Genomic DNA, 20,113 nt, shown 5'->3' on the forward strand with positions numbered 1-20,113 from the left:
CATGTACTCCGTTTTTCAAGCGTAGCCGGATTTACAAGGGCACATCGTTTGTTTGTTGCCAGCTGGACATCGAGGCCTCTCTGGCATGCTTCCGCATATCGGGCATACCGGGCCAAGTATCGATCCTTGCAGAACCCCTGCCGAGACACTCACTGTTTCCTGTCCCTCGCTGGTCATATACTATAGTTGGCGGTTACGGAAGTAACACTCCACCATCCTACAGATATATGCAGGAATTCTCATATGAATGAGCGGCGACGCAATCGCTGCACAAGCTTTCAAGCCTGGCGATATCAGCTTGCAGTGCCATACAATCTATACTACTTTGAATCCTCCTAAAAAGTTTCAGATCTTCAGCATAGAGGAGCTTCTAAGAATGGAGTGTTTCACATAGATCATTTACAAAAGTAATGAAAAGCGTAGCGGTCCGAGGTGGCTTCCTTGGGGTACTCCTGATATGGTTTCGAATATATACCAGATCGTAATCTATTCATTTTTGTGAAAGCGTAGTGAAACTTTTCGTTTTGATTCAAAACACATCCATGAGATAAGGGCATAACAAGTACACGGTTCATAGTAAGCACCCCTCTTTTCTACTCCCTACTTTTCTATTCCCCCAAATAAATTTTCATGAGGAACACTTTCGTACTTCCTATAGTATTTAATTTTCAGTAAAGAAAACAATCTTCTTCTACACTTTACAGAAGCATTTAAAAAACCAACGTGGTTCTCAAGTGATGAAAATTTTATAATTTTTTAGCACCGGAAAATAAACTATTTATTATGATCGTTAAATCATCTCGATCTATAATGTATGCACTGCAACATGATGTACACATTGTTCCTGAATTTTCGACCAGAAAAATAATGTATTAGCTGATTTCATCCGGCCTTGCTTGGGTTCACATAAAATAAAAATCAAATGAGTTGATAGAATTTTCGAAATCTTGGAAGCTTTGTTTTCATCATTATAAGAAATTTGGCCATGTAAGCTTTGTAACTTTTTAAAGTTTTGATTGCGATTATTTACCGTGTTTATCGTTATCATATTATTAAAGAACAAATAGTAAAGAGATTTGTATTTATAGAAATTTAAAATCATTTCCCTTGAATGGTTGGTTATTCATCCTATAACCAAAAAAATTTGTATACCCATCATTTTATAGGAAGCTTGAATTGATTTAGCATTATATTTTTTATCATCAAATGATAACAATGTTTTTTTAACGTGTTATTTAAAAAAACAGTTTCTCAAGCATGTAAAAATATGCGAACAACTTTTTTTGAAAATCCCACTTCTCAACATGGATGACTTCCCCGTAGAATGGTATATTCGAGTTTTATTTTCAGTAGAATCCCGCGTTGGAAGGACGACCTCGGATAAGTGAAACCTCTTTTCTTAGATGTTGAAGGTTACACTAATCTCTGAAATGAAATCACCAATTTTATAATGTTATAAAAAAGGTTTTTGAGCTCTGTTTCAGTTTTTTTTATTCTTCTACACAACTATCGCAATAATCATCGTGAAGAGTGTTCCAACAATTATTGAAAAGTTATAAACTACAAAGTTGAATTGTACCGATCTAAAAACTTTAGATTCAATTACTAAAAAGTTTCAAGCGATGAATTTGGTTTTAAATTTTTTCCAGAAAATGCACGTTTAGGGGTCTATTCCCCTGTTTAAATTTGACATGACTATAAAGCGTTGAAATCGCAGCCATCAGCTTAAAAATAACTCTGTGTACAAATAATTTTCTTTTTCTATGAGGAATTCCAAAAACATGAAAATGGTTGGTTGCTTAAAGCTGGAACATTGGTTTTCAGCACTCAGTCCAAAAAGTTATTCAGCTGTAATAATCATTTCATTATGAATATGAATCAATGCATCCATACTGTATATTCTTGTAGATTCCTGTAGATTCTCAACTGCTCACAGCGGTGGTAGGGACCATAATGAAACCATGTTCTCTAATGTTCTCATCAATATATTCCTAAGAGCACCTGTATCCGTGGTCCAAACAGCCGGTTTAGACCCAAATTCCGACCCGAGCAACCGCACTGGTGACCTATGATACCAGTTTCAACCCAACTTTTTTTAGAGCTGGTATAAGGATTGATCCAAAACTGATGAGATTTGGATCCAATTTGACGCAGTTCTAAATCGTTTGACAGTTAATGGAACACGAGTGCAGTTGCCAGTATTTTCATTGGATCGGATCTATTTTCTATCCATTCTTGTATAAATTAGACCCAAGAATAGACCACGAATGCAGATGCCCTAACAGGGGAGTTTTTTTTTTCATCCTGAATATAGGCTCATTATTTCATCTAAGAACCTCGTGCTTGTGCCCCGTACTACGAACAGTAGAAAAAAAATCCCGCCAAAAAATTTGCTATAAAGTTTTTAGTCAATAGCAGGCTTTGATTTGCTGTCCAGTAGGTACACGTGAACTCTGGATGGTCGTTTATAACGCCCGGCCCGTGGTGGGTACTGAAACGAAAGTTGTATGGGAGGGCCCTTTCCTTAGTTGGGAGGGGCTCAAAACTATTACTAAAATCTTAGCCTGGTCCAACTACACCTCTGTACCTAATTTTAGGCTGATCGGTTCAGCGGTGTGGATTTGTATAAGGTGCATACAAACAAACAAACCTATATATCTACACATCTTTATATATTAGATTCTACGGCAGAGACGCTCATCGGGACACGACTAATGGTGCCTATACTGCACCAGGGGGAGTTTTTATTATGCCCCTACAGTGACTGATTTTCAGCTTTTGGCATGAAATTTTTAAAGGCATTTTTGAACGTTTTTATCCAGTTTCATCCAGTTGAAAAATAGACTTTTTTTAATGCCTGAGTGAACACGAAACAATGATGTCCCTTATATTTTATAGCTGTTATCATGGATAAAAAAAGCGTTCTCCTTAAGGTGGTTATTATGCTCCTATTTCCCATACGGATATTTTAATAAAGTTTTAATTGCATAGTTTTTCGCAAATCAACATCGAAAAATTCTATTTCATCGAGAATTTTGACCGTCTTCAATCGTAGTTATCTTGGCAAAAACCTTCGCAAGCCAAACTATATGTTAAGGTATCCCCAAAATTGCATAATATTTGTAAATTTGGAGACTCACCCCACAAATTATAGATTAGGATGTGGAAACCAACATTTTGTTTGGGGACAACTAAAAAAAATCATGTTTAGGGTTTCCGCAAACGCGATCGATTTGATATTAAATAAATTCCAAAAAAGTCCAAAAATTTTCACAAAATTTATATATTTTATACTATTTTTTTTAGGTTTAAGACCACACAACCAATTATTTTTCAAAATTTAAATCAGCTAGCCATTTTCTGGAGAAAAAATAATGTTTGTCCAAAAATTTTATATTCAACTGACCAAAATGTGTACTTAGCGTGAAACTTTTTCAGTACCGATACCATCAAAAGATGCGGATTTTTGTGCGCTTAAACTTTAACGAATAAAGTATGTTGTTTGTAATCATTGTGTAAAAAGCTATTTACGGTTCAATCTTTATAAAAAATCACAATTTAGGATATTGTTTATTTAATTTATCGAATTCGTGTTAATAAATATCTACTTGAAAATCAAAACATTTGCGCAAAAAACACTTAGGTAATTTAAAAGAATTATTTCTCAAGTGTGAAGACATTGTGTTTTGAAGAAGCATAAAAAGCTCATCATCTTGACCAATCGACTGCTTGTTTATATTGATTTTATAAAAAAAAAATTAAGACTAACATTTCACATGAAGACTGCAGTTCAATTGGAATTAAAACAAAAAAGTTATGACGGTTCAAAGATTGGATTATGGTCGCAAATTGTCGTTCAATACGCAATGAGTTCATTTTACTTATTGCGTTTCATACGACAATTTGCGACCAGAATACAATTTTAGAATTGCCATAACTTTTTTGTTTTAAGTTTAATCAAACTGCAGTCTTCAGGTGAAATGTTATTCTTACTTAAAATATTAATAAAATCAATATAAACAAGCAACCGATTGGTAAACAAAAATTGATGAAACATTATTTTTTAACACTAGAAGGACCGACAAATTGAATATACCTATTCGGACCGTGACCAGTCAAAATGACTGGTAAAGGGGAAATTTTTTATATCATAATATTTTTAACTTTTTTCTTTTGAAATTATTTTGTTATTTATTCTATAACATTTTTGTTATAAAATAAAAATATTTTTTCACCATGGGTGCACGGAATAACCTCATTTTGGCATAGTTGACAAATGCGTGTATGTCATAAAATGAATATTTCAAATAATTATCAAACAATTAAAACACATTATCAATCTAATTATAAAATCATGTTAGATGGCTATGGATTCACCGCCATTCATCCTAAATCAATTTTTTGCATGCTAAAGGTAAAGAATAAAGACTTTTATAGATTCAAATGAAAATTTATGTTACATACATGGTTTTTCACTATGGATGCACGGATTCACCGCGTTTTAATCAAATATTGGAATTTTTGCATTTCTAAAAAGCATTTTTACAAATCTTAACTAAACCAAAGTCGAAACCATGTCTTTCATGTTGAGACATAACGATTTTTGTTTTAAGTTCCGTTTTTTATTCCTGCAAAAGAATTATTTCAATTATATCTTGAAATAATAAATTTATTTATATATTATTAAAAAAGCAGGTTTTTGCAATCGTATATTTATCTGATAAGATCTGATCATCATCCAAGAAATTGGAAAACGGTTATCATGGGCCGAGTGAATTTTCGGAATTATATGCATCAAGTTATGTCGTGCGACAGAAAACAGTGAAAATAAAAATAATGAATCAAAATTGTCAAATGTACACGTTGATTTGTTTTTCCTTAAAAGTTTTTTGAAACAAGTTGAAAACTATTTATTTCTATATTATTTACAACGGCGAATTAACAGCCATTCCGTGCACCCATGTTGAAATATCTTAGCACCGATGTGGACTATCAGATCGGCTTGCGCGAGTCTGGTCTAGGCGTACTAGGTTCGATTCCCGGTATCGGCAAGAAAACTCTTGGGTTCAAACCCCATAAGTTGCCGACAGGTAAGATGTATTTCCTCTAATAATAAGAATGTTCAGTCAGTTGCCAGCTGGCCAGGTATATACACGGGTGCCGGAATACCTGTAAGTGAACTTGCGTTGTAAATTTGTCGAACCTAATAATCTAAGAATGCATATGAATACATACTTGGGCAGAAACTGCGGTGAATCCGCGCACCCATGGTGGATAACCAACATATAAAAAATATTCCGTGCACCCATGTTGAAATATCATTTAAATTATTCAATTTCATAGCTGATGTTTGCAAATTTCAATAAATGAGTACACAATTCATAATTAATTTACTCATTCTAGTTTAGTACAAAACATATTTATCACCTAAAACTACTCGATTACTCGAATAGACATGTATTAAATCTAACATAACTTTTACAAATCTTGATGCAATTTTGTCAAATTTTGACAAAAAGTTCGATTATAGTTGAGCAACAAAACAGATTAAAAAAATTGGGAGTCTGATGCGCCCCACAGCGGCCAATCCGAGAACTTTTTCTACAAATCTTCATGACTTCGCATCGAAAATCAATAATTTCATAACGAATGACATACTTCTGCCCACCATAAATCAACTAAGGTTCATGGTCTTGAATGTAGCTTGCAAATGAAACCAGAAGCAAGCGAAAATGTTCTATCTTGTTTGAGTTATAGGGTTTTGAATTTTACCAGTCATTTTGACTGGTCACGGTCCGAGTGTCCATGGTGAAATTTTTATCGCTTATTAAAAGAGCTAGTGAAATAAAAAATACACAGTTTTGTAGAGATTCAAAATTCATGAAAAGTCGTATTTTTTGCGAATTTTTAAAGCGACGTATTTAAAAGATATTCAACAAACAAAGTGTCCAACCAGTCATTTTGACTGGTGTGGTCTTTCTAGTGTTAAATGTTTCTTCAGAACACAATGCCTCAGAATCCCTTTCACTCTTGAAATGCAGTGCAACCACTTCCCGTAATCAGATTCAGCTCAAATTTCGACTATGGCTTTCTAATAACTCCCTTAAAACATTTAAGTTGTTTTTTACAAGTGTTTTGATTTTACGGTAGCCACTTAGTATTTATTAAGATAAATTTGATAAATTGAATAAAAAATAACCTAAATTGTGGTTTTTAATTAGGGTTAAACCTTAAATATCTCTTCAAACAATGATACAAACAACATACTTTGATCAGCAAAGTTTAAGTGCACAAAAATTCTCATCTTTTGATGATATTGGTACTGAAAAAGTTTTACGTTAGGTTCACATTTTGGTTAGTTGAATACAAAAATTTTGAACAAAAAAAAATTTTTTCTAGAAAACAGCTTGTTGATTTTAGACTTTTATACAAACTTGGTTTTTTTTTTCGTGTAGTCTTAAATCTAAACAAAATTTAAAAAAAAATCTATTATATGAAATTCTCTTGTAACGGTGTTTGTAGTACTACTCCTCCGAAACTACCCAAACGATTCTAATGAAATTATTTTAAGAATATTCTGTAGGCATGCGAATCGGTTTATATCGAATAAAAATAACCAAAAGTCGGATTAATTGCCCGTAATAATTAAATTTGTAATAACTTGAATAAAATAAATGTCATGGCTTGCATTTTTTCGACATTTTTTTCCTTTTGGCGGTTTGTTTTTCGTCTCCAAGGTCGAGGCGTCGCAAGCAAACGTCGCGAGAGGATAGTAACCATGGCATAGCATACTGATTAGTGGGAATATTTGGGCGCCTATTTCAACCATGCATACTTTCAATGCACGTGTTGGTGATATGAAGCCTAGATGTGTTTTTTTTCTTCTTGATTTCTAGCTCATTTGTACAGCACATGGTAATGATTGACGCCTAGATGTGACCCATATTCATATATAGCCGATCGAATCAAAACCATGCAAACGATATTAAAAATTAAAAGTATTTTGATTTTGTGTTAATTGAAACAGCAATTATTGGAAAAAAATGAATTTAGAACTGATGCATATGAAATAATGGTATGATTTTTTTTGCGGACGTTTGAAAAAAGAAAACGGGAAGCTTTACATAAAATTGTATAATCCAATACGCCTAAATGGTTAGTTTTGATTCATATCGAAAACAGAAAAAAATAATAAGATGTTTTCGACAGTAAAAGGCCGAAAACATTTTGTGAACATGTACAAATGTACTTTACTGAAGATGTATCCTTTGCCTTTAAAATTTTAAGAACAACATCAAAATCCATGAAAATGAAAAAAAAAACTCACGAACAAGGGCCTGATTATATAGGGTTGATTTATTTAAAGGCCGAACGAGATAACTTTTTGATTTTTGTAAGCATAAGTGAAAGTTATCAATAAAATAAACCACTTTTTCAAAAAGTGAGCATATGCATTTTCTGGAATAATTTCCAGTTATAAAGGTACACTAGAGCAAGTGCAAACGTTCATCATTTTCAAAAAATGTATAAATTATTTCCTCATTTATAAATTGTTGGGCCTAATTATACAGAATTCAAGTAATAAAAATAATCCTGTCGTTACATTTGCGAAAAAAAATTATATTAGGCGTAATCATCATTTAAAGTTAAAAAAACCGTCATTCGACCGCCTCCGGTACGTTTAGTGTTAAGAAAAACTAGAAATATATATTGTGATTAGGTTGAATAACAAAAAAAAATCATATTTCTTCCTCCTTTCAAAACCAATCGGGTTAAAGTTCAAAGCAATTTTATTAGCACTTTTTGCTTAAATAACTATAAAAAAAAAGTAATTTGCAGTATTCAAAATCGCTAGATTTCATGCCATGACAAGTGCTGTTTGGGAACACTTCAATTTGAAATGTGTCATGTCTTTAAGTTTGGTATCTGGCGAAACTTTCTTGAATATGATTTTGATGAAAATATGGATATTTATTATCGATTACGTCGAGTGCTATAAAAAAAAAGTCGAATTTGCAACGAGAACCTGATACCTGTTCATTCGGCGATATACAAAAAATCCGAATTAAAGAGAAGTAAATAAAAAAAGTATTCATGTAAGATGCATGTAAGATTTATTGAAGGTTATTTCTTGATAATTCAAAAAAGACACGTAGAATAAAGTTGAATTTCTTAGGTTTTATTTCGATATTCGAGTAAACGTAAAGGGGGGAAATGTAAAAAATACTAGGACATGTTCACAAAAGCGAAAAGATTAACAACTCAATATTTAATGCTTTTTAAGCGTTAATCAGCGAAGAAAAAATGAAAAATGAACGCTAAGTCTAACACGGTGAGACGAAGTTTACCGGGTCTGCTAGTTAATATATAAATTTTATAAATACTTTTGGACCTAGAATTCATTTAACATCAAATCTTTAAAAAGTGAACTTTTTTTAAAGATCGCGCTTGCGGAACCTCTAAACATGATTTTTTTAGTTGGCTCGATACAAAAGTTTGTTCTCCACATCCTAATCAACCATTTGGAAGATGAGCCCCCAGATTCCCAGACATTATGCAGTTTTGAGACATCATTCTATATATGAAGGTATCTACCTAAAGCATTGTAAAATTTTAATCTGAATGTTTTTAAAGAATTTCTAGTTATCTTGCTTTTTTCACCTTTTAATAAACATAAACAGTTTCAAAACAGCATTATGCAATGGTTATCCCATACCACACCGCATTCGGCGACTTCCAGTTCTGTGCTGCAACGGTCAATCAAAGTTTAGTACTCCAGTTTCCCATCTAGGTAAAAAAAAAAATCTAGCCACTCGTTGTCGTGAACCGGTTCGCGGATGAAACTGAGAGTGGTGGACGGCAAAAATTCATCAATGAACGACAAGAGCGCTCTGGCAACAAGTTTCCAAAACGAAAGTCTACGCGTACCGGTAGGTACGTACTTACTAGATCATAAACGTTCCCCGCTCAAGGAGTTGAGCTTTTCCCGCCAACTTCAAAATGTTGGTTGGAGATATGTTGCACTGAGTGCCTTCACGTCTTTGCCCGGCTGCCGGGCTCCGATCAACTTAACGAGTCACTCAATTCGACGGAACGCGTAAAGTGTCAAGTTCTTGAGGCGCTAAGACCGTGGCTAAACATAGTTGCTGCTTAGACCGGAGAGTTGAAGCATGTTTCGTTGCCGAGTATGAGTAGTAGGTACATACCTAGTAGATTGGATGGTAGTTTAGATGGCTTTTCGTCTGGGGCGGTCTCCCAGAGGTTTTCGTATCAGGCCAGGCGTATACTAATATCACATTCGGAGTGCATCGTGTGGATGTTGTTTGAACATATTGGCCCAACGACTATGGATTCATTGATCGTACATCGAGCGAACAGAGCGAGTGAGATATTTATGTTTGCTCAGTGGCACATAAGTCTAGTTTAATGAAGCATTTATGCTGTGGATATGGATAGATTCCGAGGGAGACAGATAAAAAGTGCAGTTCTTGATGATTGATGTGCGGGTTATAAATAAAACTCTGCCGATTTGCAGTTACTAGTCGTCTGGCTCATGATGCCAAAATACTGGTGCAATGCAAGAAAACCCATGAGTGATTAAATAGGTAACTTTAGTAAATTGTTGGTTAAAATCGTGAGAAAATTGCTTAATTTTTGCTGATTTGCGCTTATGGAAAGACATTCGTATGATAAATGATTGGCAAATTACATCGATATAGTATCTGAATTAAAAATTTATAATACAGATTCAGAATCCCAACCAGGATTGAATCATAAGTAAGTTTTAGAGAGGTGTAAATGAAAAAAATCCGTTTTGATGCAAAAAGGATTTTTTTAAACGAACTCAAACACACACAGGATCTCAATGAACTTCATGTTTCCTCGAAGAGATTGATGCATATATTAAGTATTTGTTGTCTTCATTGTTGTTAGATTTAATAGGAAGTATAAGAATAATCACACGTTGCGTAGACTTTAAAGTGTCCTTTCTTCTTAGTTTTTAAAAATAGTATAATTTAGATACTTTATAAGACATTCTGTATGATTTCGGAGTATGTGAATCTACTTTTGAAATCAATCTCATGCCTCATGGAGAAATTTTCATCGATACGTTTCGATCCTTTCCTATAATGTCGAAAAACATCGTATGATACATATATTTCCATATTGCAAAAGCTCTCATGTCAACATTCCTACCAAATTTAATAGCGCAGCGTTTCAAACGTTCTTCACATTAACATCCGGAAACCAGGTTGCGATTATTCGATTGAGTAATCGTCCGCACATACCTACAAACTGTCGATCGTTACTGCTGACTGATGGCTAAAAGCTTCTTTATGCAAAAACTTTTGCTGCGGCAGCTCTCCATTCACTTATTTGTTAGTTTAGAAATCCCCCGTAAAGCGCTTGAAGTCGCGAACCAGATCTATTCATTTTCACCGGAAACACATTTTCTGCCAAACGTCAAAATCCCTCTACAAGACGCGATCAGGGCAAATGTACCTACATGTTTACAGTACAGTAGATGCATAGGTCCAACGTATTACAGCATCCCCCGACAGCTGAGAAGTAGTACCGATAAATCACCAATATGTGGTGCACACGTGCATTCTGCGTCGTTAAGTAGTCATCATCAGGTAGTGCATATCAGTGACAGTGACGTGTATGCTGGTACAGTCTTATGAATTTTATTTGCAACATGGTTTTAGAAACGTTATGAAAATAACTATATCAAATTGTATAGAACTTACTATACAGTGTGTTCAATCAGTTCGAGTATACTTTTGAACTTTTTATTGTGATGAAGCTGTGGTGAAGTTAAGAAAATTTTGAACTATCAAAAACAACAATTTCAGCTGTAGAAGAGTTTATTTTCATTAAGTGTAAATTTTTTTTGTGCCTTTTTACACCACAAGCATTGTTACAGGCAAAATAAAATCGATTAAGTTTACATCGATCATTTATGGTGCTTTTGGGTTCTTTTACACGTATAGTTCATTTTTTTCGGGAATTTTACACTAAAAATACAATTTTTGAGAATTTTATTTTAAAATGAAAGCATCCCAGGCCTTAAAACATGAATTTTTTGGATAAGTTCTTTATATGAAACAGGTTGTCATGAACACAGTCAACGAATACAGGACACCTCTATATAAAATCGTTATCATTCGTTTGTGGGATGAAATGCCCATAACAAAGATGCGTGCCGCGTACAATGGACTTGGGAAACCTATGGTACTCGCTGTAATGGATGAAGATAAAAAATTTCCAAAACAATTATCGAATAGCCTTTCTATTATTATTTTTTCTGTTTTGATCTGTTGATTTAAAATAATTGAGATTTTAATTTGTATTCGAACTAATGTACTAATGTACTAGAGATGTTCTGAATAGTGATATTCGGAATAACGAATATTGACCTTTTCAACTATTCAGCCGAATATTCGGTCGAATATTCTGTTAAGTTTTCAATAGAAATTAAAAAGCGACAATTTCATGTTTCTTCTTCTTCTTCTATCTTAATACTCCATATGTTTTTGAATCGATTATTTTCAACCAGATGTATAATACACCAGATCTCTTTTAAAAATGCCACCAATAGTTAGAAGGACATCAGATAAATTGTCACGTTTAGGAGGTATATCACCAAAGAGATTGGTTCCAGTAAAATCTGGGACAAAACATGTCAAAACAGGTGCCAAGCTATTTGAAATGGCAAATTTTATATTAAAATCACATGAATATCGAATTTTAGCTAGATGTCTTCTAAATAGTGGCCACAAACCATGATCTCTAATTTAAAAAAAAACATATTTTCTACCAAACAAATCCACACGGCCGGGTCTGGACGATTTTTGAAAAAAATGTAAAAAAGAGCAGGTCTCAACAGAATCTAGGCATTAATCTCAAACACACAAGAGGAAAAAGAAAGTAAATGACTTGAAATATAATATTTGCGTTGAATCACAGCAGCAGTGTTAAAATCGTATTTAAGGCCTTAGGGTTAAAGAGAAATTGATGTTTATTGATGTATATAGAGTACCATTCATAATTGTATAGAAATTGGAAGCTCACGCTCTTTCATTTTGACTTTGAAGTTCAATAACTTTTTTCTCTGATGATATTTTTTGATCAACTATCACTCTATCCTATCACGAAATTTCCAAAGATTGTGTGACCACAGATACAGTAATTCTACGAAAATCGGACTTTTTAGACTTTTGAAATTGGAAGTGCAATATCTCAAAAAAAAAACGCAACGTTTTTTATAAAAATTTTGCAGAGTGGTTGTTGAAATATAAAGTTAACATGACTAAAGTTTTTGAAAAGTTCTATCGATGGGATCAAAAGTTACGCGATGTAAAATATTTCAGGCATGAACCTTAAAATGCGATTTCTATAGAATTTTTGGACGAATGTTTCCATAGAAAAATCATATTTTATGTTCAACATCCAGTAAATCTGTTTCAATCAAAAACCCAAAACAATTTTGTGAGATTCTAATTTCAAAACACAAATGGATCATTTATTATTTTTTTTCTTTTCTTAATTGCTTCTGACAGACTTAATTTGACAGATTTGTGGATGGAAAAGATATTGTTCTCATGATTCGTCCAAAATTCCATAGAAATCGCATTTTTAGGTTTATGCCTGAAATATTTTACATCGCGTAACTTTTGATCCCATCGATAGAACTTTTCAAAAACTTCAGACATGTTAACTTTATATTTCAACAATCACCCTACAAAATTTCAATAAAAATCGTTGCGTAGTTTCTGAGATATTGCAGTTTGAATGGTAAACGCGAGGGATTGCAGTGGAGAGAGAATTCTTTGCATTTGGAATGGTAATGATCAAAATTCCACAACTGCTTAACAAATTGCAACAACTTGCAACAGTTAGCACATTTTCACTCTCTCTGAGCACCGGTTTCTCTCATTTTACCTTAAACCTTCTAATTCTCTCTAACAAATTGCCACAAATTTCCACAAATTCAATCATTGGCAGCAAAATTTGATTGATCATTGACGATGATTCTCCGTTTATCTCAGTCCCCTGGGTAAATGTCTAAAAAGTCCGATTTTCGTAGAATTACTGTATCTCTGGCCACACAATATTTAGAAAGCTCAAATTTTGTGATCTTATAGTGCGATAGTTGTTCAATCTTACGCAGAATATTTGATGAAAAAATATCATCTGAATAAAAAGTTATGGAAGTGCAAAGTCAAAGTGACAGTGCGCGTGCTTCCAATTTCTATACAATTATGAACGGTACTGTATTTATGTTAATTATGCAAAAATTTCATAGAGAAAAAAATTCATAGAAAAATTTCAGTATTTATTTGATGTAGGCTACATCATGTAGCAAATAATCTGAATAAACCCGGGTAAAATCTGGAAAATTTCAAATAATATCTGGCCATCCCGGTCAGATTTGACTATTCTTGAATTCTTTATAGGATTAATGGACAAGCCTGGATGAGTAAAAAAAAATCCGGAATAAACGATAATCAAAGTATAAAGCTACCTACAGTGAAATATATAGGGATACACCTAAGATCTTTACTAAAACCATAAGTTTTTGATGATTTTGAAGCTTTTTCAACATAATACATATCTATATATACAGTACCGTTCATAATTGTATAGAAATTGGAAGCACGCGCACTGTCACTTCGACATTGAACTTCCATAACTTTTGACTCTGATGATATTTTTTGATCAAATTTTCTGCGTTAGATAGATCAACTATCACACTATTATATCACAAAATTTGGAGTTTGTGTGGCCTGAGATACAGTCATTCTACAAAAATCGAACTTTTTGGACTTTTCTCATTTAAACTGTAATATCTTAGAAACTAAACTACATTTTTTGTTGAAATTTTGCAGAGTGATTGTTGAAATGTAAAGCTATCATGTCTGAAGTTATTGAAAAGTTTTATCGACGGGAACAAAAGTTACACGAGGTACAATTTTTCAGGCATGAACCTTAAAATGCGATTTCTATAGAATTATGGACGATTGTTTTCATAGGAAACTCCTATTTTATGTTTAACAACCTGTAAATCTATTTCAACCAAAAAATCAAAACAATATTGCGAGATTCTGATTTCAAAACACAAATAGTTATTTAATTTCATTTTTTTATTTCATCATTGCTTTTGCCAGACATTTTTTGACTGATTTGTGGATGGAAACGATTATGTTCTCATGAATCGTCCAGAATTCTATAGAAATCGCATTTTTAGGTTCATGCCTTAAAAATTGTACCTCCCGTTACTTTTGAGCCCATCAATAAAACTTTCCAAAAACTTCAGACATGCTTACTTTATATTTCAACAATCACTCTGCAAAATTTCAACAAAAAATGTAGTTTAGTTCCTGAGATATTGCAGTTTGAATGAGAAAAGTCCAAAAAGTCCGATTTTCGTAGAATTACTTTATCTCAGGCCACACAAATTTCAGAAAGCTCAAATTTTGTGGTATAACAGTGTGATATTTGATCTATCTAACTCAGAAAATTTGATCAAAAAATATCATCAGAGTCAAAAGTTATGGAAGTTCAAAGTCGAAGTGGCAGTGCGCGTGCTTACAATTTCTATACAATTATGAACGGTACTGTATATATAAAAAGCAATTATCTGTATGTTTGTTTGTTTGTTTGTCCTCTATAGACTCAGCCGTCTTAAGAGCTAGAGATCTGAAATTTGGCATGGATGCTCATTAGGACCAGGAATGATGAAAAATGTTTTTAGATTTTTGGACGACCCCTTCTGAAGGGGGTCGTCCATACAAGACAAATATTGTTTTCACGTTATTGACGTTATTTTCCGTCGGATTGTGATGAAAATTTGCACATGAGTGTTTTGAGAGACGAGCAATCGATTACAGTTATCAAATTTAGGGTCAGGGGTCGTCCATATTCACTGATTAATGTTTTTGCGATATTGGTGTTATTATACATCGGATTGTGATGGAAATTTGCATATGAGTGTTTTGAAAGATGAGCAATCGATTTCAAGTTTCGAACTGCGGATCAGAAGTCGGCTGAAGGAGTCGTCCATACCCAACTTTAATGATCATGCATCGGATTGAGATGAAAATGTTCAGATGAGGGTTATAAACTATGAGCAATTTACTCCAGGTAGCATGTTCCGTGTCAAGGGTCGGCGAAAGGGGCGTCTATATTCACTGTTCACTGTTTTCAAGTTCCTGACGTTATTTTACATATAATTTGAAAAGAAAAAATGGCACAAGGGAGTTCTAAGTAACGTAAAACTGGTTTCAATTAACGAATTTCGGACCATGGGACAGAAAAAGAGGGTTTCATTGAAAGTTCAGTGTTTTGTGCAATAATTTTGTTGGAGGCAGTTAATTGATACCAATTTAAGTGTGAAGGTCAAGCAAAAGAGTCGTGCACACAAACAAATAGTACATGTTTCTTCCAAAATGTCTAGATTTTGCAACCGATCGAGAAGAAAACACTCTCACATAAATTTTAATAAAAAGCCAATCAACCGTTTAATTTGAATTTCAAGTATTAGTAATAGTAGCGACTTTAAACTCTGTTGAATTTTTTCCTCAAAATTGTCGAAAGAATGTATCGAATTCATTTTCTTAACTTATTTTGACGTACCAATGATTTAAAGCGAAACGAAGTTCGTACGGGATCAGCTAGTTTTATATAAAATCGCTCGGAACCTTAGATTAGACTCATGGTGGATGCTCTGATCCAATAGTACACAAATTTTAGAGAAAATTTAACAAACACTTTTCCACAATTGGAAAGAACCTGGCTGAAGAGATTCCAATATATAGGGGAGAGTGCGGTATTATGAGCCACTTTTTTTTCTTTGTTTCATAGCTTTATTATTATAAAGTATGAAAAGAAGAGAGTAAATGAAAAGGATTTCTACATTTTTAAGGTATCATTAGGCATTTTTTTATTATTTCAAAAATTCCTTTTCTACGTGAAAGAACATGACAAAACTCAGATCATAAGCGTATGAGCATATTTTTGTTATGTACTTTAGGTCTCCCACGGATGCAATTTTGCGGGTGCTTGTTTATTTATGTACTAGCTGGACTAGCTTTCAACTTGGAATATGTCATGAACAGTTTGTATGAAAGTCAATTGCAAGCATTTTCCAGATGCACTTCTGAAGTCATTGTTAAGTAAAAATTGCAAAAATTTTGGACGCTCACTTTTCTGTCGTCTGCTACTAAATTTGAAATCAGGATTCAATTGACCGTGCCAAAAAAACCCCATGTATAAATTTCGACTCAATCGTTGCATAACAACGCAATTATTGCCAAAAAGCTAAACCGTTTTCGGTGCCTCTCATACAATCTTTGATATCTGAAATCGATTGCTCTTCCCTCAAAACTCCCGTATGCAAATTTTCAAAGCAATTCATTGTATAATAACGTCAATATTTCTAAACACAGTGAAAAATTAGTTTATATAGACGACCTCTTTAGTCGACCCCTGGCAAAACATTTCCTGATATCCATTGCTCGTCTCTCAAAACTCTCGTGTACCAATTTTCGTCTGAATCCGATGTATAATAACGACAATATCCCATGCACAGTGAATAGTTAATATGGACGACCCCTTTGGCCGACCCCTGATTTTAGTTTGGATAAGTGAAATCTTTTGTTTCTACCTAATAACTCCTATGTGCAAATTCTCATCCCAAACCGATGTATAAAAACGTCAATATCACTAAGATACTGAAAATTTAATATGGACGACCCCTTTTGTCGGCCTTTTACACTGAATTTGATACCTCAAATCGATTGCACGTCACTCAAGACTATCGTGTACAAATTTTCATCTGAATTCGATTTATAATAACGTCAATATCGCAAAAACAGCGAACAGTTCATATGGACGACCCCTTTGGTCGACCCCTTACACAAAATTTGATACCTGAAATCGATTGCTCGTCTTTCAAAACAATCATGTGCAATTTTTCAACACAATCCGACGAAAAATAACGTCATTATCGCGAAAACAATATATGTCTTGTATGGACGACCCCCTTCAGAAAGGGTCATCCGAAAATCTCAAAACATTTTTCATCATTCCTGCTCCTAATGAGCATCCATGCCAAATTTCAGACCTCTAGCTCTTAAGACGGCTGAGTCTATAGAGGACAAACAAACAAACAAATAAACAAACAAACAAACATACAGAAATTACTTTTTGTATATATAGATGAACCCCTTTAAAGGAAATGATATTTCTTTGAGATTCCTATTGTAGTCAATTTAGTTTTAGAATACATTTCCTCGCACGACATTATAAATATTTTTGTTCTCAGCATGATTAAAATAAGAAAAACCCCGATTCAAAAATAGGAATAAAATTTAAAACTAAAGTCAAATTTATCTTTCATATTTGAATCTCGTATACATATTTGGATAAAATGAAAAAAAAAACATTGAAAATCTGAAACCATTATTAAGATTTTTTTCCACATTCGAAAACGAAATTCTTACCATTAATTCTTATGCACAATTAAAAAATAATTCCAATTATTTAATCAGAGTCAGGTGAAATATACAATCTAGCTTGAAAACACAAACATTGAATAAGATTTGAGCTCATTTCAAAAATAAATCATATTTCAACCGTGAATTTTAAATCTCAGACTTTTGATTAAAAATTGTTTTGGCGCTCTTACGGTTAAAATCGAAGACTTTACTCAAGAGTTTTGAAGATTTATCATATTACACATTACCTGATTTTAATAAATGTATCAAATTTTTCTTTTTAATAATGCCTTCATGTTCCCTAAATGATTGCTCGAAGCTTCATCATAAATATGAAGCATCCCATTGTAAAGATTCTAGGATTTATTTTAGAAAGTTATGATTCAAAGTAAAAACTATTATTGTTAAAGAGCCTATACATAAAATTCCAAATTGAACAACAAATCAATTTAATGCATGCATATTATAGAATGAATTTGGTCACCAAAACTGAACCTCCCAATCATTCTGAGCGCTTTACTCGTGGGGTTGCTAGAAATTTGCATCGCGATATGAAGACGATGATAAAGCGAATTGTTTGTCAGAATATGGATTGCCAATCGTCGCGAAACATGGAAGCGGAAAGCTGCGAGTGCTGTCTTAATGTGTGTTACCAATAACACTCACTCTTCGGCTGCACTGTAGCAACCTGAACAGTGTAGGTACCTGGTTGGTACCCATGGTGAAGATGATGATTGTGCATGTTTCTATTGTCGATGCAGGCCGATATGCATGCAGTTCCTGAATCACAATATCGTAAATCATGTTTGCCAATGCTTTGAGAGCACCGGCCAGTCAGTCAGTCAGCCGAGCATGATGCTGACCGATTGAAATCTATGCAGCCATTAGATTTCAGCCGTGGTGAGTTTTCTTCAGAATGACATTGGAATTTTGCTAAGCAATTTTATGGCTGTTGACTTTTGGGATAAAAGTCGTAAAATTTGGGATACCAAGATAGTATAAGCAAATGTTTGAAAGCTTTGGCCAACATTTTCAACGTCTCGACTGGGAGAACAAAAAATAATAAATGCACGTACATAAAAACGGTGGCAATTAATTCGTTTTCATTGGCTATGGTTATCATTTCCCAGCATGTGGTCCATCGTAGATATTCGTGTAGATATGCGATGATACATAGATGCCAAGAAGATGCTAATAAAATGGAGATATTATGCGCGAACAGACTGTTGTGACCGTCTCAAACGGAAGTCTGCTTGGCACCCTTGCAGATGATCATAAATTATCATAGTTTAAACGGCTCCTGCTACACAGAGCTTAATTGATGTAATTTAAGCCATTTCCATCAGCGTTAGTTGTCATTTAGGGAGCGATTTATAATACTCTAACATGTTGTATCAATTTGTAAAGTGTGATTTCATTCAACCGATCTTAATCAAAATGAAGTAAGAAAAAGAAATGCCCTAGGTGATAATGGTCTTGACATATGCGACAGAATGTTTTCGATATCCTTGATCAATGGCAGAGACACCCCAGAGACATGTTTACCCCGGTCGTGAGCGACCCAAAAGAATTTCCATTTTTATGATAAACTTCCCCGTTCTAATCTATATGCAAACTATAATTCAACTGCATAGAGCGATGAAGTTAATTAGCCCGATCGCACGTCTAGACGCCTCACCGGACGAATACTACAACGCTAGGAGCTTGATTTAGTTTATCAATACTGATGCTTATTTCTCTCACAATCGACCGGCTATTTTTGGCAAATTGGACGAGATCGATGCATCTCAGTTTTTAGGCTCGGTCGTTGGACGATGCAATTCTCCAGAAATATGCGATTAGATCATTCTCGGTCGTCTTGTGGGACTGATTAGCATCGAGCGGCCAGTTGTGCAGCTGATGTTGAATATTTATAAATCACATTGAAAGGTTTTTTGTGATTATATTTTTCATTCCGATTATTGACTAGTGAGGTGTTGTTAAAATGCATTCACTTTTCGAGACCGGATCCGAAAATTTATGACCTATCAGACCTTCGGATTTGGTATGAATGTCAGAAAAATGTATCGATTGAGTGATAAAAACAAATATTTTACTGATAAAAATGTGCAAAAAAATTACCAAATTTACAGTTCTACCTGTTTTATCTTATATATAAAAATGGAGGCATTTTCTTTGTAACAACATCACGTATGAATGGTCGGTCGGAATGAAGTGAAATTTGGTATCCGGGGTTTTTTTTGGTCAGAGATGGTTTGTATAATAGTTTCAAGAATCTCACTTTTTATGAAAGGGGAGTCTCCATACAAAGTTATCTCTTCCCATCTTATATATTAAAATGGAGGCATTTTCTTTGTAACAACATCACGTATGAATGGTCGGTCGGAATGAAGTGAAATTTGGTATCCGAGGGTTTTTTGGGTCAAAGATGGTTTGTATAATAGTTTCAAGAATCTCACTTTTTATGAAAGGGGGGTCCCCATACAAAGTTATCTCTTCCCATCTTATATATTAAAATGGGAGCATTTTCTTTGTAACAACATCACGTATGAATGGTCGGTCGGAATGAAGTGAAATTTGGTATCCGAGGGTTTTTTGGGTCAAAGATGGTT

Source organism: Uranotaenia lowii, chromosome 2, assembly GCF_029784155.1.
Source record: "Uranotaenia lowii strain MFRU-FL chromosome 2, ASM2978415v1, whole genome shotgun sequence".
Taxonomy (NCBI): domain Eukaryota; kingdom Metazoa; phylum Arthropoda; class Insecta; order Diptera; family Culicidae; genus Uranotaenia; species Uranotaenia lowii.